This window comes from Mesocricetus auratus, unplaced genomic scaffold, assembly GCF_017639785.1.
Source record: "Mesocricetus auratus isolate SY011 unplaced genomic scaffold, BCM_Maur_2.0 Super-Scaffold_100676, whole genome shotgun sequence".
In the NCBI taxonomy this organism is placed as follows: Eukaryota; Metazoa; Chordata; class Mammalia; order Rodentia; family Cricetidae; genus Mesocricetus; species Mesocricetus auratus.
The window spans coordinates 97,679,624-97,695,391 of record NW_024429266.1 but is presented as its reverse complement, the minus strand read 5'-3'; the positions used below and the strand labels follow the sequence as shown (position 1 = coordinate 97,695,391).

The 15,768-nt window shown below is 45.8% G+C and overlaps 1 pseudogene; it reads right to left on the bottom strand.

Moving 5' to 3' along the window:
• The window catches only part of LOC101843163, a 29,770-nt pseudogene extending 14,287 nt beyond the window's left edge, over positions 1–15,483 (bottom strand).
• Between the last annotated feature and the right edge of the window lie 285 nt (positions 15,484–15,768).

Genomic DNA, 15,768 nt, shown 5'->3' with positions numbered 1-15,768 from the left:
TGATTGATACATATATGTGTGTGTCTGAGGTCATGGAATGAAAGGGATTGGGGAATTCCAGAGGAGTTGGAGGAGGAGAATGAGGAATGACACTAATCACAGTGTCTAAAGGTTGCATACCAAGAACTTGTCTCCATGAAAAATGTGTTTTTACAATTTTAAAATAAGACATAAAATTATCAAAAATTTTTTCATTATTATAACTTTTATTGTATGTATTCATTTTAAAAATATAACACTTTTGCTTTATTTGAGAACTTTGCACGCATGCCAACGCATTATTAAATCACACTCCGTCTCCATTTTCCCTCTGTGAGTCCTCCTGGAGTCCCCAGAGCAGTCCCGGCTCAGCATCGTGTCCTTTCTTTCCTTCAACAGCACACTGAGCTCTTTAGTGCTGCCCGTGGGTGAGAGGCTATGCTGGGGCTCAGGGCCCTACAGGAAGTCCTCGAGGAAATCTGACTGTCTCTCTCCAGCAGCCTTCAACTGGGGTAGGGGTCGGGCTGGTGAGGTGAGCTCCTCCCTCGTCCATGCTGGCTGGTCTTGAGCAAGCGACCACACCCACTGTGAGTTTCCGAGCATTCCAGCCCCGATATTTGTCAGCATTTTACCACTTTCCCCCCTACTGTCCAGGTCTTGCTCGTTTTCTTCTCTATTTTCAAATTGTTAGAAACACTTAAATGACATAAGTTCGCATCTTACTTCTATTCAATACATCTGGCTTGAAATACTCCAGTCAGGAGACATGCCGTTAGAACGCACAAGAAAAGGTAACGTGGGCTGGTGCCATAGCTCAGGGGGTAAGGCGCTCGCTACTCAAGTAGACAAGCTAAGCTTTAATTTTCAGAACCATGTCAAGTTGGATGTGGTGGAGTAGACGGAAGAGAAGTCGGAGTGGGAGGGGATGGAGGAAGAAGAGGAAATGAGGAGGAGATGGAAGTGATGGAGATGGGGTAGATGGAGGAGAAAGAGATGAGGGAGGGAAGGAGGCAGAGGAGACAGGCGTGCTGCCTGTGTCGATGAGTGTAACAAGTCAGCTACAACGGAAGAGTCAGGAATGAGTCCAGCACGGACAGCCACCGCCTAACCGCGCAGGAACTCACATGCACGCAGACACGCACGGACCACACAAACACGTTCACAGTGTTTAGTTCCTTTCTCTCCGCCCCGTCCCACCACACTCTTGGTCCTTTCACTCAACCCTACCCTGTTTCGGTTCCCTTCCCTCCACCCCACTCCCCTTCCTATGCCAAGGGTATCCCTGACTTGCCCCACAAGAAGGGTGAATTCGTGACTCATGACACATGACTTCCAGGTAGCAGAGAGACATCACAGGAAGGAAGGAACCCGAACCCTGGGGAGGAACCGTGGCAGGAACTAACTCCCATGAAAGTACGGCTTCTGAACTCAGGACTGGGAAGCAGGAGCAGTAAGCAGAGGGACTGGGAAACTAAGAGAACAGCAAGAAGGGCAGATCTTAAATTTAGAAAGCTGGTAAATAAGGCTTACTCTACCAGGAACCTGAATTGGTACTTCAGAAAAACAGAAGTCAAATTTAGAAAGCTGGTGAATCAGACTTATTCTACCAGAAACTTAGTACTTAAGAAAAAGAAAAGTCAGGTTCCTCTATTGTTTGGCAAATAAACTGGCAAATGCAGAGACTAATGAGAGGAATTAAGCAGTCAATATAAAGGACGAGAACCCTTGGAGGGCCCAGGCTGGCCTGTGGGTGGATCGCAACCCCGTGAGCCGAGTAGGGTTAGCTGGCCCACGGATGTCTTCCTGGCAGCCTGTAGTTATTGAAGGAGTAGAGTAACAGGGCCCTAGACTTTAGCACAACTGACTCCATGAAGGAAATGCCATTCAGGCCATCAAACTTGGAACATAGACAGAACCACCTGCCAAAACTAAAGTGAAGGACTAATCCGTCAAAGTTCATAGCTATAGGATAAATGTAAACCTTGCTTTCTGGCCTCTGTGGTTCCACTTCTAGCTAACTGCTCTTGCTAATGAAGTGTGCCAACTAGGACATGATTTCTGTGCTTAAAAGCCCATCCCGAGAAAGGCTCCAGGCTACAACGGGATCCCAGACACTCAGTGTATTCTTGCTGGTCAAGACTTCCTCTCCCTCCCCTCCTCCCCCACCCTCCCTACCAGGCCCCCCCCACTCCGATCCCCAGGGAGGGTGAGGCCTCCTCACTGACACCCACATTCAGGGGGTCTTGATCAGTCCCAAGTTGGATTCCCAGGCATCAGTCTGGGATTCAAGAGCTAACCCTTGTCAGTCAGCTGTTTCTGTGGGTTAAATCAGCCCAGTCTTGACCCCTTTGGTCATCAGTCCTCCCTCTCTGCCACTGAATTTCTTGAGTTCAGTTCAGTGTTTAGCTGTAGGTGTCTGCCTCTGCTTCCATCAGTCATTGGTTGAAGGTTCTGTTTCCCAGACTCTCTGGCAGTGGGATTGTAGGCTGGCACTCCCCTGATTCATGTCTAAAATCCATATATGAGTGAGTACATACCATGTTTCTCTTTTTGTGACTTGGTTACTTCACTCAGGATGGTTTCTTCTAGTCTCATCCATTTGCCTGCAAATTTCAAGATTCCATTGGTTTTTTTTTTCTGCTGAATAGTACTCCATTGTGTAAATGTACCACATTTTCTCTATCCACTCTTCAGTTGAGGGGCATCTAGGTTGCTTCCAGGTTCCGGCTATTACAAATAATGCTGCTATGAACATAGTGGAACAGATGTCCTTGTTGTATGAATTGTCATCTTTTGGGTATATGCCTAAGAGTGGTAGACTGAGTCCCATTTTCCTGAGGAATCTCCATACTGACTTCCATAGTGGCTGTACGAGTCAGCACTCCCACCAGCAGTGGAGGAGTGTTCCCCTTTCTCCACATCCTCTCCAGCATAAACTGTCATTGGTGTTTTTTGATTTTAGCCATTCTGACAGGAGTGAGATGGTATCTGAGAGTTGTTTTGATTTGCATTTCCCGGATGGCTAAGGATGTTGAGCACTTTCTCAAGTGCCTCTCAGCCATTTAGACTCCTCTATTGAAAGCTCTCTATTTAGTTCTGCACTCCACTTTTTAATTGGATCCTTTGGTGCTTTGGAGACTAGCTTCTTGAGTTCTCTGTAATTTTGGAGATCAGTCCTCTGTCAGATGTGGGGTTAGTGAATATCTTTTCCCATTCTGCCTTTTTGTCTTGCTGACTGTGTCCTTTGCCTTACAGTATGTTCTCCGTTTCAGGAGGTCCCATTTATTAATTGTTGATCTCAGTGTCTGTGCTACTGGAGTTATGTTCAGGAAGCTGTCTCCTGTACCAATTCTTTCAAGGGTACCCCCCACTTTCTCCTCTGAGAGGTTCAGTTCTGTCACCCCGCGCTGACCAGTGGTTTCCTCTGGTGTGAGACACCTCGCCTGGCTCAAGGCCTATGCCTTCTTGTTAGGGATCTGAACCCCTTTGGTTTTGCCAGGTCACTCAGAGAAACCAACCAACCAACCAACCAACCAAACAAACAAACAAATAAAAACAGCATCCCCCAAACTCCAACTAACAACAACAGAACATCAAAAAACTAAACCAAAACAAAAGAACCTCTGCCCATCATACTCTGGGAGCACTTTCTCATTTCAGCACCCGAGCCCTGCTCGTGGTCACGGTTGGTCCCTCCGCAGAGATGGCCTGAGCAACATGGAGAACGTCGATTCCACTGTCCTCTCGTATACAATCTGAAGACTCCTTTGTAGCAGTTGAGGTGAAAGGCAGGTTTTCTCAGTGGCAGTGTTATAGGTGGAGTTTCTTCCGTGTCTACCAGTCTTCTTGGAGGAAATGGGCTGATGCCAGCAGCTGGCCTGTCTGTTATGAAAAACTTTTTAATAGAACATTTTAAATGCCATATTCTCTAGACCGCTGAGCATTTGAGGGCTGTCTGTCTATTTAGTATAGCTCAGCAGACAAAATTTGTCTTTAGTTAGTTACACACATAGGTGGCTAGGTAAGGCTTTAGCCCTGTAATTAATTAATCTGTTCTTAATATGGCTACAATGACATTAGTGCAGGATCTGTCTGGAGAACTGGATCCAAGCTGAGAGGCTGTGGAGGGACGTTTTACTCAGATCTTTCCAGCAAAGAAACAAAAGGCAAAGCTGGGTGGAAAAGAGGAACCCGCCATCCCAGGCTGAATGACTCAGCAGGAATCGGATAAACAGGAGAGAGAGACATTTTGAACAGGAGCATAAGATGTCCAGCAAAACAGGATGCTGCGAGACAGAGAGAGGTGCCCCCCCCAAGACTGGCTTAGTCAGGGTGGGAGTCAGCAGGACACCACTGTGGCAGGCAGGAGAGAGTTTTAGCACGCCAGGAACAGGGAAACAGAGGTTGCGTTTACAACTATGGGTCACTGGTCACTGGCAGAATAAGGAGCCGTGTAGTTTGATATCTGAAGGGGAAGCACAGTTTCCATGAGTGAGGTAGAGGAGATCCAAAGCCTATATTCTCCAGCATCCCAGAGACTAAGGGAGGATCGGATGTGAGAGGCACAGACTGATTTTTGTGTTCGTCGAGCACAAAATCAGGGGCCAGGGCTCCCGGAGGCCAAGAGACCAATGGTCACCCAGTACTGTTTTTTTTGTTTTTGTTTTTGTTTTTTAACTGGGCCAAAAAGGCAAGAGACCACAGTGAGTCCTAACTCATGGAGCATGGCAGAGAACGAGGGGCAGGCTTACGGGGCACGGCGGTAGTGGATGGAAGAATCCAGAGCTCCTCAGCTTCGCTTTTGCATCGGAACGAGTCTCTTGGTGATTTGGGGGGTTCAGAATTTTTGCACAACAGAAGGTTTCAGGGTCCCTGCGTATCTCAGACTGCCACGGGCAGGAGCGAATGCCAGGAAAACCTGCTGAGTCACGTGCGCCAAGGCAGACGGAGCTTAAGTGAGAAGTATTACGAGAAAGGGAAGGAAAGAGAAAAGAAGTAGAGAGAGACAGAGAGAGGACAGAGGAGAAGAGGGAGACAGGAAAAGTCCCGTCTGCCCCGGGGGAACAGCGTATGGCTATGGCCCAATAAACCTCAGAAGTCTCCCCACTAAGTATAAAACATAACTGCCTGACACAGTCCCCCACCCCTGTTGACAGCTGTCACCCTCTACAAAACGGTAACCTCTCCTCCACCTCCGCCCCTGCCATGTCTGAGCTTCCATGACATCCGATGAGGAGACAGTTCAAGCCCCACAACACATGCTAAGGAGAGCCCAGCCACAGGTACGACTACACATACCGCCTCCCTGTCCTCCCCACACCTCTGCTGCAATACCCTTGAGTGAAGTCACGATGTCCACCAGCCCCTGAAGGCAGAAATTCCTTAATGCTGTGTGTGGCATGACCCCCGGCTGCTGTACCCCACCCTGCCCCCATCTCAGGCCTCAAAGCCTTCCCGGTCAACCTGGGACAAAAGGCTGTTCACGGGCCCTGGATTCCCACCCCCACACAGCCGAACTGCCCCCAGATTCACCTTACTTTGAGCAGATCCTCACTCAATGGACAATGCAGCTACAGACTCACTTTGATTGGTCTGCTCAAAGCTGTGCTGGAGCAGGCCGCCTTTCTTAGCTGGAAATTGGCTTATGATGATCAGGCAGAAGCTCAAGCATGAGTGAACATCTTAATTAATGTTCCAGTGACCCTTGACATGCTCACTGGATGAGGTAACTTTGTCATCCCATCCATCAGGCACAGATCAGCCATCAAGCCTCCTACACACAGGTTTCTGACCCAGCCTTCAAGGCTCTTAAGGCAAGCAACCACCAGGACCCTTCTATAATCTTTCTTTCTTTCTTTCTTTCTTTCTTTCTTTCTTTCTTTCTTTCTTTCTCTCTCTCTCTCTCTCTCTCTCTCTCTCTCTCTCTCTCTCTCTCTCTCTCTCTTTCTTGCTTTTCAAGAAAGGGTTTCTCTGTAACATCTCCAGATGTTCTAGAACTAACTCTGTAGACCAGGCTGACCTCGAACTCACAGAGATCCACCTGCCTCTGTCTTCTTTATTCAACAGCCAGGGAAACTTTTTAGCGATTTTCTCACATGTGTCAATGAGGCTCCCTGGGCTCCCCTAGGGAGATGTTAATCAAACAATTGGTATGAGAAGGGCTTAAAGCCGCAACATACAATGCAGTTTGCAGCGGTCTGCAATGAGGACACTCACAGATGGGTCCTGGCTGCAAGACATGTTGACCCCAGTAACTCGGTTCCATCGTTGCCTCCATCACTTCCCTGGATGCCCTCCTTACAGACAGACAGTGCACCAACAACACACCCAAAGTACATAGATCTTGCTAGGATGTGGCAAACCAGGCTGCATGACTGCCCCTGGGAAAACCTAGAACCCGATGTCCCAGATGCAATAAGGGATTTCACTGGGCAAAGGATTGCAGATCACAGCCTGCCGAAACACCTGCGCCTTTAAACTCCGGATGGGGCGCTCCTCAGCCCTGGCAGCAAGAGGACAAAGGACTCAACCCGGCCTACAAACACGGGTCGGGTCGTCTCTGCCAAGGAGCATGCCCCTGCCCCTAGTGAGAGGGAGAGATCCTGTCTCCTTCCAATGGCAGCCACCAGCACCCCTGCTAAGTGGTGGGTGAGGGTACACCTGTGGTTTCCATCAGACTGCCATGATGCCAATATGGGTCCCAGTAAGAGACCGGCCATGGAGCAACCTGCTTCACCAAGGAGGAAATAACCCAAGCTGGGTAATGTATGTCCTTCCTCTTCTTGCTCTCATTGCCTGTCCCCAAACACATTGATTTATTAAAGGAAGAAGTTATAGCCTTTGACTCTATTTTTTGAAAAGTTTGGCAATATATAAAAAGGCTTTTTGATCCCTCCTGGATGCTCGAATATGTCTTAACTGGCAGAGTGGTATTGTTAATCCTTATTCTCCTCAAATGCCTCCTGCAGCATATTTAACAGCATAGGTCAGCAGCTGAGGTGACTCTTCCGGTGTTAATGGCTCTTAGGCATCCTTCTCAAAGTCTTCTGCGGGAGGTTATGCATGCCTGGTTATCTGAAATTCAAAAGGCTACTGCCTAGTCCCCCTATTCTGGTGGCTCTCCAGGAATGGATGCTCTTTGAGGGCTGGTAGTCAATGACGGGTAAGATCTTGTTCGGCAGGCCAACCTAAGACAGGCACAGTCCAGTTGCTGAGCCTTCCTGAGCTGGGTCAACAAGGACTGACCTAAGAACTCTGGCTCCCGATGAGCACCCATGTAATAAATTAAAAAGGGTGGATATGCAGGAAGTTAAGGCCTACAGGGCCAAGAGATGAGCCGACCTGGAGTCTGCCTGGCACTGGCAGAGGTCCTGATCATGTAGACATTGGGGGGCAGCCATGAGATGCTACCTGAAGGCCTAGCAACAGGCACTGCCAGAGGTCTTGATTGTACCTAGCCAACAGGGAGCAACCATGCTGTGCCAACAGATTGGAATACCTGGGTGCTGGGAGGATACATAAGGTTCCCCCATTGCTAAATAAATGGGTCTGCTGTCTGTGCTGTTGATGCTGTCCCTTCTCAAGCTCTTTGCCAAGGGAGCTGTTAGGACGCAGCTACACAGAGTTGCTGTCCTTCCTTCTAAGGTTTTCTGGAAAAACAGATTATGAAAGGGCTATTGAGGGACTGCTATAAGAGTTACAGACCTTGGACTACAAAATGTTGGCTAAGAAAATCCAATGTTGTAGAAGCCTGTCTATCTTAGCTACCAGCTGAGGGGAGGCAAAGGAGCCTGTCTCTGAGCAGGACTCCTGCCATCCTTCAGATCCCAGCTCCAAAGACTAAGACACGGGTTCAAGATTTCCCAGGTGTAGCTGGGTGTTGCTGCCTCCAGATACCAGAGTTTGTGGAAATGGCAGGGCTGATGTACAGCAGCACAAAGGGGGCACGGAGCCCCTAATCCGGACCGAGACTAACAAAAGGCATTTAAGGCTTTAAAAACAGCCATAGAATTTCCACTCCAGCCACAGAATTTCCAGATGTCTCAAAACCTTTTCATCCTTTTGTTCACAAAACAAATGACAAACTTTGGGGCCATGGAAGTGTTCTGTGATGTACCTACCCAGATGACTGGAACCTGCACAGTTGGGTGGTTGTTATCCACAGGCCAGCCTGGATCTGGCAGGGAAGACATCCAGGGCCAGTGTGATGCAATCAGTCTCAGGTAGGTGGAGGACACCTACAGGCCAGCCTGGGTCTTCAAGGCCCAGGCTGCAGGGATGACATCCCCAGGCTGCTAACCACACAAAGGCCAGCCTGGGTCCTCAGGACCTGGGTTGCCAGAAAGATATCCACAGCTGACTAATAGAATTCTGCTCAGTTCAGTGATAGTCATCCACAGGCCAGCCTGGGTCCTCAAGTCTTAGGCAGCCAAGAAGATACCCATGGCCCACCTGACACAATGCTACTAGGTTGGAGAAGAGGTTATGCCTTTGTTTCCACAGGGGGAAGAAAAGCTATGAGTTCCTTTATAATTAATAACGACTAGATTTGATGGGGTGAGATCTCCTGAAAATCTTGGCTACAAATATAAAGGCACCGAGAAAAACTACAAGACAAGTGATGTATCCTTCAACTATGGAACATCCCTAAGACCGGATAAGACACAATAAATCCTGTTAGCTGCAGAGTCTTCATGATTTTTTATTACATGGCACCCTTTCATAGGCAAGGATGGAGGTTTATATTACAGTTTGGTTATGCAGCCCAAACAGTGGCCTCTTTTGCCACAAGCAAGTCAACTCCATGTGAATTTCTTTGATGCCCATCAACTTCTCTGAAGTAGATTGGTGCTGCCAGAAGCAGACACATCTCATTGTCATTAAAAAAATACCTATGTTATTAAAACATCTTAAATGCCATATTCTGTAGATCTTTGAATTGTTTGAAGATGACCTTTCTAAAATAGATCTCTGTTTGACTTTGAATCATACCTAATATGACTACAAGTTTGATTGTAATAGTTGACTAATTACTAGCTTACATTTTTGCTAGCCGGTGGTGTCACATGCCCTTAATCCCAGCACTCTGGAGGCAGCGGCAGGCGGATCTCTGTGAGCTTGAGACCAGCCTGGTCTACAAGAGCGAGTTCCAGGACAGCCTCCAAAGCCACAGAGAAACCCTGTCTCGAGGCTGAATCATCTCAGCTAGTCACCTTGAAATTGTTCTGAGTAGTTTGTAGTTCAAAGCCGATCTTTAGTTGTTATTGTTTGGCTTAATGGTGTTATCATAGTCCTGGTGAAATGGTTGTGGGGGCTCCAGCTTCTTTGACAGGGTTTCTCTGAACCTCACTCTGTAGATCAGGCTGACCTCAAACTCATTGCAATCTGCCTGCCTCTGCCTCCCAAGTGGTGGTATTAAAAATATGTGTGACCTCCACCTGACTTGGATTCAGTCTTCTTTTTGGAGACTTCAGAGATCACATAAAGTCAGATTATTTCATTTCTTGTTAATTTGTTCTGGATAGTTCCCCCTTCTTCTTTGGATGCTTATTTGTCCAAAGGTCTTAAAAACCTCAAGATAATTTGCTTTTATTTTCCTGAAAAGACAAAACCAAAACCCTTCCCCAGCTCTGACTTTGGGGAGGTTCCTAATATAATCTTTATCAGCTTTGATCTATGGTTTCTGTTTTTGCTTCTAAAGCTCTGCTATCATCCGGAACAATATGTTTGCTTTCAATAGGCATTAGGTTATGTAAGTTTTCTGGGAAGAAATTTCATCCATGTTGACAGGAAACGAATGAATGGGTTTTGGCATAGGGGCTTTTGAGAGGTCCCTCAAGGCATGTCATGAAGGCAAACATTTACCTTGATAGTCCCTTGTTGACTTACATTTCTTTGTCCAATGTCTCCTTTGTCACACCTTCTGCATTATCCTGAAGGGAGGGTGCTCTGTTTGGATTGTATTTATAAAAAGAATGGTTTCTAGAAATGCCCTGTTTGCAATCCCTTTTCAGGTGACCTTGTCTGCCACAATTAAAGGATTTAGCATTTTGGTTTTTCTTTAAACCTCTTGAAATCACCTCTCCTATTCAGGTATCATCATCATGGCCATGTGCTTCAATATTAACTGTATCTCAGATACAATCCTCTAAAGGTGCCAGTTTTGCTTTTAAAGGCCTAATTATCCTTTTGCACTGGGCATTTGCATTTTCTTTTTTATATACATTTTTATTTAAATTAGAAACAATCATATTTTACATATCAGTCCCAGTTCCCTCTCCCTCCCATCCTCCCATTCCCCCCACCAACTCCCCATCCCAACCCCATTCACTTCCCAGGGAGGGTGAGGCCTTCCATGGGGGATCATCAAAGTCTGTCACATCATTTGGGTTAGGGCCAAGGCCCTCCCCCATGTATCCAGGCTGAGAGAGCATCCCTCCATGGGGAATGGGCTCCCAAAGTCCATTCGTACACTTGGGATAAATACTGATCCACTACCAGAGGCCCCTTAGACTGCCCAGGCCTCCTAACTGACACCCACGTTCAGGGTGCATGGTTCTCTCCTATGCTGGTTCCCCAGCTGTCAGAATGGGGTCCGTGAGCTCCCACTTGCTCAGGTCAGCTGTTTCTGTGGGTTTCCCCAACATGGTCTTGACCCCTCTGCTCATTACTCCTTCCTCTGTACAACTGGGTTTCAGGAGTTCAGCTTAGTGCTTAGCTGTGGGTGTCTGCTTCTGCTTCCATCAGCTACTGGATGAAGGCTCAAGGATGGCGTATAAGGTAGTCATCAATCTCATTATAGGGGAAGGGCATTTTAGGTAGCCTTTCCACTATTGCTCAGATTCTTAGTTGGGGTTATCCTTGTGGACCTCTGGACATTTCCCTAGTTTCATATTTCTCTTAAAACCTATAATGGATCCCTTTATTTGTTTGTTTTTTTCTTTTTTTATTTATTTTCCAGTTTAAATTTAGATTAGAAACAAGGTTGCTTCACAAGTCAGTTCCAGGTCCCTCTCCCTTTCCCTCCCCTCCTTCCGTGCCCTCCCCTCAACCCCCCCAAATGGCTCCCTTTATTATGGTATCTCTTTTCTTGCTCTCTGATATTCATTGCCTGACTCAATCTTCCTGATCCCTCATGTTCTCCTCCCTCTCTTCATCTCCCCTCTTTCTCCCAATTTGTTCAGAGGTCTTGTCCCTTTCCCCTTCTTTAGGGGACCATATATGTCTCCGTTATGGCCCTCCTTGATTCCTAGCTTCTCTGGAGGCATGGATTGTAGGCTGGTTGTTCTTTGCTCTATGCCTAATATCCACTTATGAGTGAGTACATACCATGCGTGTCTTTCTGCTACTTGGTTAACTCACTAAGGATACTTTCTTTTTTTTTCTTGAAAGGAATGAGTATTTATTAAGTGTAGACTTTAAGAATCTAACTTTTTTCTGCCAGGCGGTGGTGGCACATGCCTTTAATCCCAGCACTCGGGAGGCAGAGGCAGGCGGATCTCTGTGAGTTCGAGGCTGGGCTGGACCGACAGCCTCCAAAACAATACAGAGAAACCCTGTCTCGTAAAACCAAAAAAAAAAAAAAAAGAATAACTTTTTTCTTTCTTTTTTTATTATTATTTTTAGAAATACTCCTATTTACATATCTATCTCCCCCATTCCCTTACCCTCCCATCCTCCCATGCTTTCTACCAACCCCCTAACCCACCTACCACCCACTCCCCAGGGATAGTGAGACCTCCATGGAGGATCATCAAAGTCCATCACATCATTTTGGGGACGGCCCAGGCCCTCCTTTCCATATCCAGGCTGCAATAGTATCCCTCTATAGGGAAAGGGTTCCCAAAGTCCATTTGTGACCTAGGATAAACCCTGGCTCCACTGTTAGAGTTTCCATATACTGCCTTGGCCTCCTAGCTGGTACTCACATTCAGAGGGCTTGGTTTAGTTCAATGCTGGTTCCCCCACTTTACAACTGTGAGTTTTTCTCTTGGGGTCCTCCTTGTTTTCTAGCTCTTCTGGCGGTGTGGAATGTAGGCTGGTAATCCTTTTCTCTATGCTTAAAAACCATATATGAGTGAGTACATACCATGTTTGTCCTTTTGTGACTGGGTTACTTCACTCAGGATGGTTTCTTTTAGGTCCATCCATTTGCTTGCGAATTTCAAGATTCCATTGTTTTTTTTTTTTCTGCTGAGTACTCCATTGTGTAGATGTACCACATTTTCTCTATGCATTCATCAGTTGAAGGGCATCTAGGTTGCTTCCAGGTTCTGGCTATTACAAATAATGCTTCTATGAATACAGTTGAACAAATGTCCTTGTTGTATGAATGTGCTTTCTTTGGCTATATGCCCAGGAGAGTAATTGCTGGATCTTGAGGTAGACTCATCAGGATGATTTCTTCTAGTTCCATCCACTTGCCTGCAAATTTCAAGATTTCATTGTTTTTTTCCACTGAGTAATACTCCATTGTGTAAATGTACCACATTTTCTTTAACCATTTTTTGGTTGAGGGGCATCTAGGTTGCTTCCAGGTTCTGGCTATTACAAATAATGCTGCTATGAACATAGTTGAACAAATGTCCTTGTGGTATGAATGTGCATCCTTTGGGTTTATGCCTAAGAGTGGAATTGCTGAATCTTGAGGTAGACTGATTTCCATTTTCCTGAGAAACCACCATACTGATTTCCAAAGTGACTGTACAAGTTTGCACTCCCACCAGCAGTGGAGGAGTGTTCCTATTTTTCCACATTCTCTCCAGCATAAACTGTTGTTGGTGTTTTTGATTTTAGCTATTCTGACAGGTGTAAGATCGTATATGAGTTGTTTTGATTTGCATTTCCCTGATGGCTAAGGATGTTGAGCAATTTCTTAGGTACAGAACTAAATAGAGAATTCTCAATACAGGAATCTAAAATGGCCGAAAGACACTTAAGAAATTGGGCATTTGCATTTTCAAAAGCCATTTTTTCAATTTTTATTTTTCTAGCATCTGAGTCTGATATTATTTGATTGACTGCTAACGACAGTCATTGTAAGAAGTCCATGAATGTTTTCTTTGTGCCCTGTATGACTTTTGTAAATGATTAAATTTTCTTTCCTGTTTCTCCAGTTCTATCCCAAGCATTCAAAACTGCTGCATGGATTAAACACAAGAGATGATCATCATATTGACATTGTCTTTCTAAAGTAGCATAGTCACCTCCAAGAATTTGATCTTGGGAGATAGTCTTAGCCTCTTCTCTGAACCAGGAATTCATTGTAATTGTGGTTCAGGCTCTAGGACAGCGTTAATCAAATCTATCCAATCTACAGGGATAACCCTATCACAAACAGACCACGTGTTTATCATCTGTTTCACAAATGGTGAATGTGTGTCATATGAGACTACAGCTTGTAAAAGGAAGCTTTTCCTTGCTAGCCGCTTTGGTTTATCACCCGCTAGTCGCTTGGGCTCTGCCGCATTGTAGTCCCCAAATAACACACAGGAGGCTATATTAGTTATGAAGCTGTTGGCCTTGCTTGTCTCTTACTGGCTAGCTCTGCTTTAAGTAATTACCCCATAATTGTTAATCTAAGTATGTCTCTTACCGGAGAATAGTTCCGGGCTCCTACCCCATGACGTTACATGTTGACTCTCTTGTGTTTCTCCTTCCCAGAATCCTCCTGGACTCCTAGTCCCACCTATCTAGATTCCTATTGGCCAGCAGTGCTTTATTGACAAAGGACTTCCCCAACAACAGCTTCCTTAAGTTTCCCCAAATCTATCATTGTCACTGGCTTGGCTTCCAAGTAGCTCTTATAGAATCTCCTTCATGTGGCATTTCCTATAAGGTTACTGGATATATTAATTGTGGTTCCCTTAAGACCTTAGAGTGTTTGTTTTTAACCTTAAAATGCAATACTTTGTTTTTCCATTTAATCCCTCAGTCTGGGTTTGAATATCTCTACACTCTGCTTTAATAAATTTTTCTAAGGCCTGCATCTTAGTACTCATATCAACCAACTTTTTAAAAGAAATAAACCAAGAATTATCAAACAACAACAAAGATTATCAAGTTGATTATTCCTTCATATTCCATTTTTAAAGCTTCCATTATGCAATCATACACAGACCTATTTTTCTCCACTTTAATAGTATTTTCCAATTTTTAGTGTGGGGGAAAATTCTTTTAGCTGCACAAATGTATGTGAGTGTGGTTTAAATGAAGTTATGTGACTTGGAGTGTTGATGCTCCCTAAGAGTCACAGACGATTTAACAAAATTCCCAGAATCAGCCATGATAAAAAGTCATTTTGGAATAAAACTTTGGACACACCAAGATATGATAAACAGTAGAGTAGTTTCTCTGAATTTGCCAAATACAAATAGACTGGATACTATAAATGTGAACTTTATTTGATAATTCTTACTGTATATAGTTTTATTGTATTAGCATTAAAGCCTTTTCTTCTAATTTAGACAAAAAGGGAGAGATGTTGTTGGGTATTTGTAAAATGTATTGGAGTGACTGGTTTACTAAAAAGCTGAATGGCCAATATCTAGGCAGGAGGGGTTAGGCTGAACTTCTGGGTAGAGAGAGGAACTTAGGGGGATAAATCTAACTAGGCTCATGAGAGATGCCAGCAATAACGGAGCAAGTCAGATGTATAGAGGTAAAAAGCCATGTGGCAGAGTGTTGATTAATAAAAACGAGTTAAGTTATGAGAGCTAGTTGGGGATAAGCCTAAGCTAAAGGGCAAGCTTTCATAATTAATAATAAGTCTCCATGTCATTATTTGGGGGCTGGTGGTCCCCAAAGAGAGTCTGACAAAAAAGTCCAACTTCAGACATCCATGGCCTGCCTGATCCCATTTGGCTCAGACAGGTGTTAGACACCCACAAGCCTCTTGGGCCCTCAAGGCCTGGGCTTCCTGGAAAACACTTAATGACCCACACGAATCCATTCTGCTCAGGTGGGTGCTAGCCACCCACAGGCCAACCTGAGCCCTCAAGGCCCCAGCTGCTCTGAAGACATACATGGCCTGTCTGGTGCCTTGTGACTCTGGCCATGTGGGTCCCATTATGATGAACAAATGTGTGTTGGAGAAATGAGACAGAAGGGAATTGGAATGGCTCATGTGTTTTCAGTACAGGTAGAGCAGAAGTGAAGACATGAGGAGTAGCCCGATGAGGAGGCCTGCTTGCCGCCTGGGGCCATGGTGATGTCTGGGCCTGGTCTGCTGCCAAAGGCCATTCCTGGTGCTACCACAGCCAGGATCTCTGTGGGCATCCATGGTCATGGTCCATGTTTCCACCAAAGGTCACAAGGATGCCAGTGTCTGCGCTGCCACCTTTGGCTGTGTAGGTGTCTAAGAGCTGTGCCACTGCCAAAGCGACGCTGATATGAGTGGCCTGTGCTGCCATCCATGGCCATGGTGTTGTCCAGTCCTGGGCTGCTGCTGAAGGCCATGTCTGAGTCCATGGCCCTCCTGCACCCAGGGTCTGTGTTGATGTCCATGGCTCCTGTTACCATCAAAGGCCATGTGGATTCCACCTGGGACCATGCCGGTATCCAAAGGGTCACACTGTCAATCTGAGTGACCTGTGCTGCCATCTGGAGCTATGATAATGTCCAGGCCATGCTTCTGCAAAGGGCCATGTCTGGGTCTATGGTACTGTTAGATAATTAATGCCAATCTCTGTTCTTGTGGTTCACCAGGCTAACTGCTTTGCTGTCATCCCTGACTAGGCCGTTACTTCTCATTCTGATCAGAACAGCAGGGCTCTGCGTCTTAAACTGTAT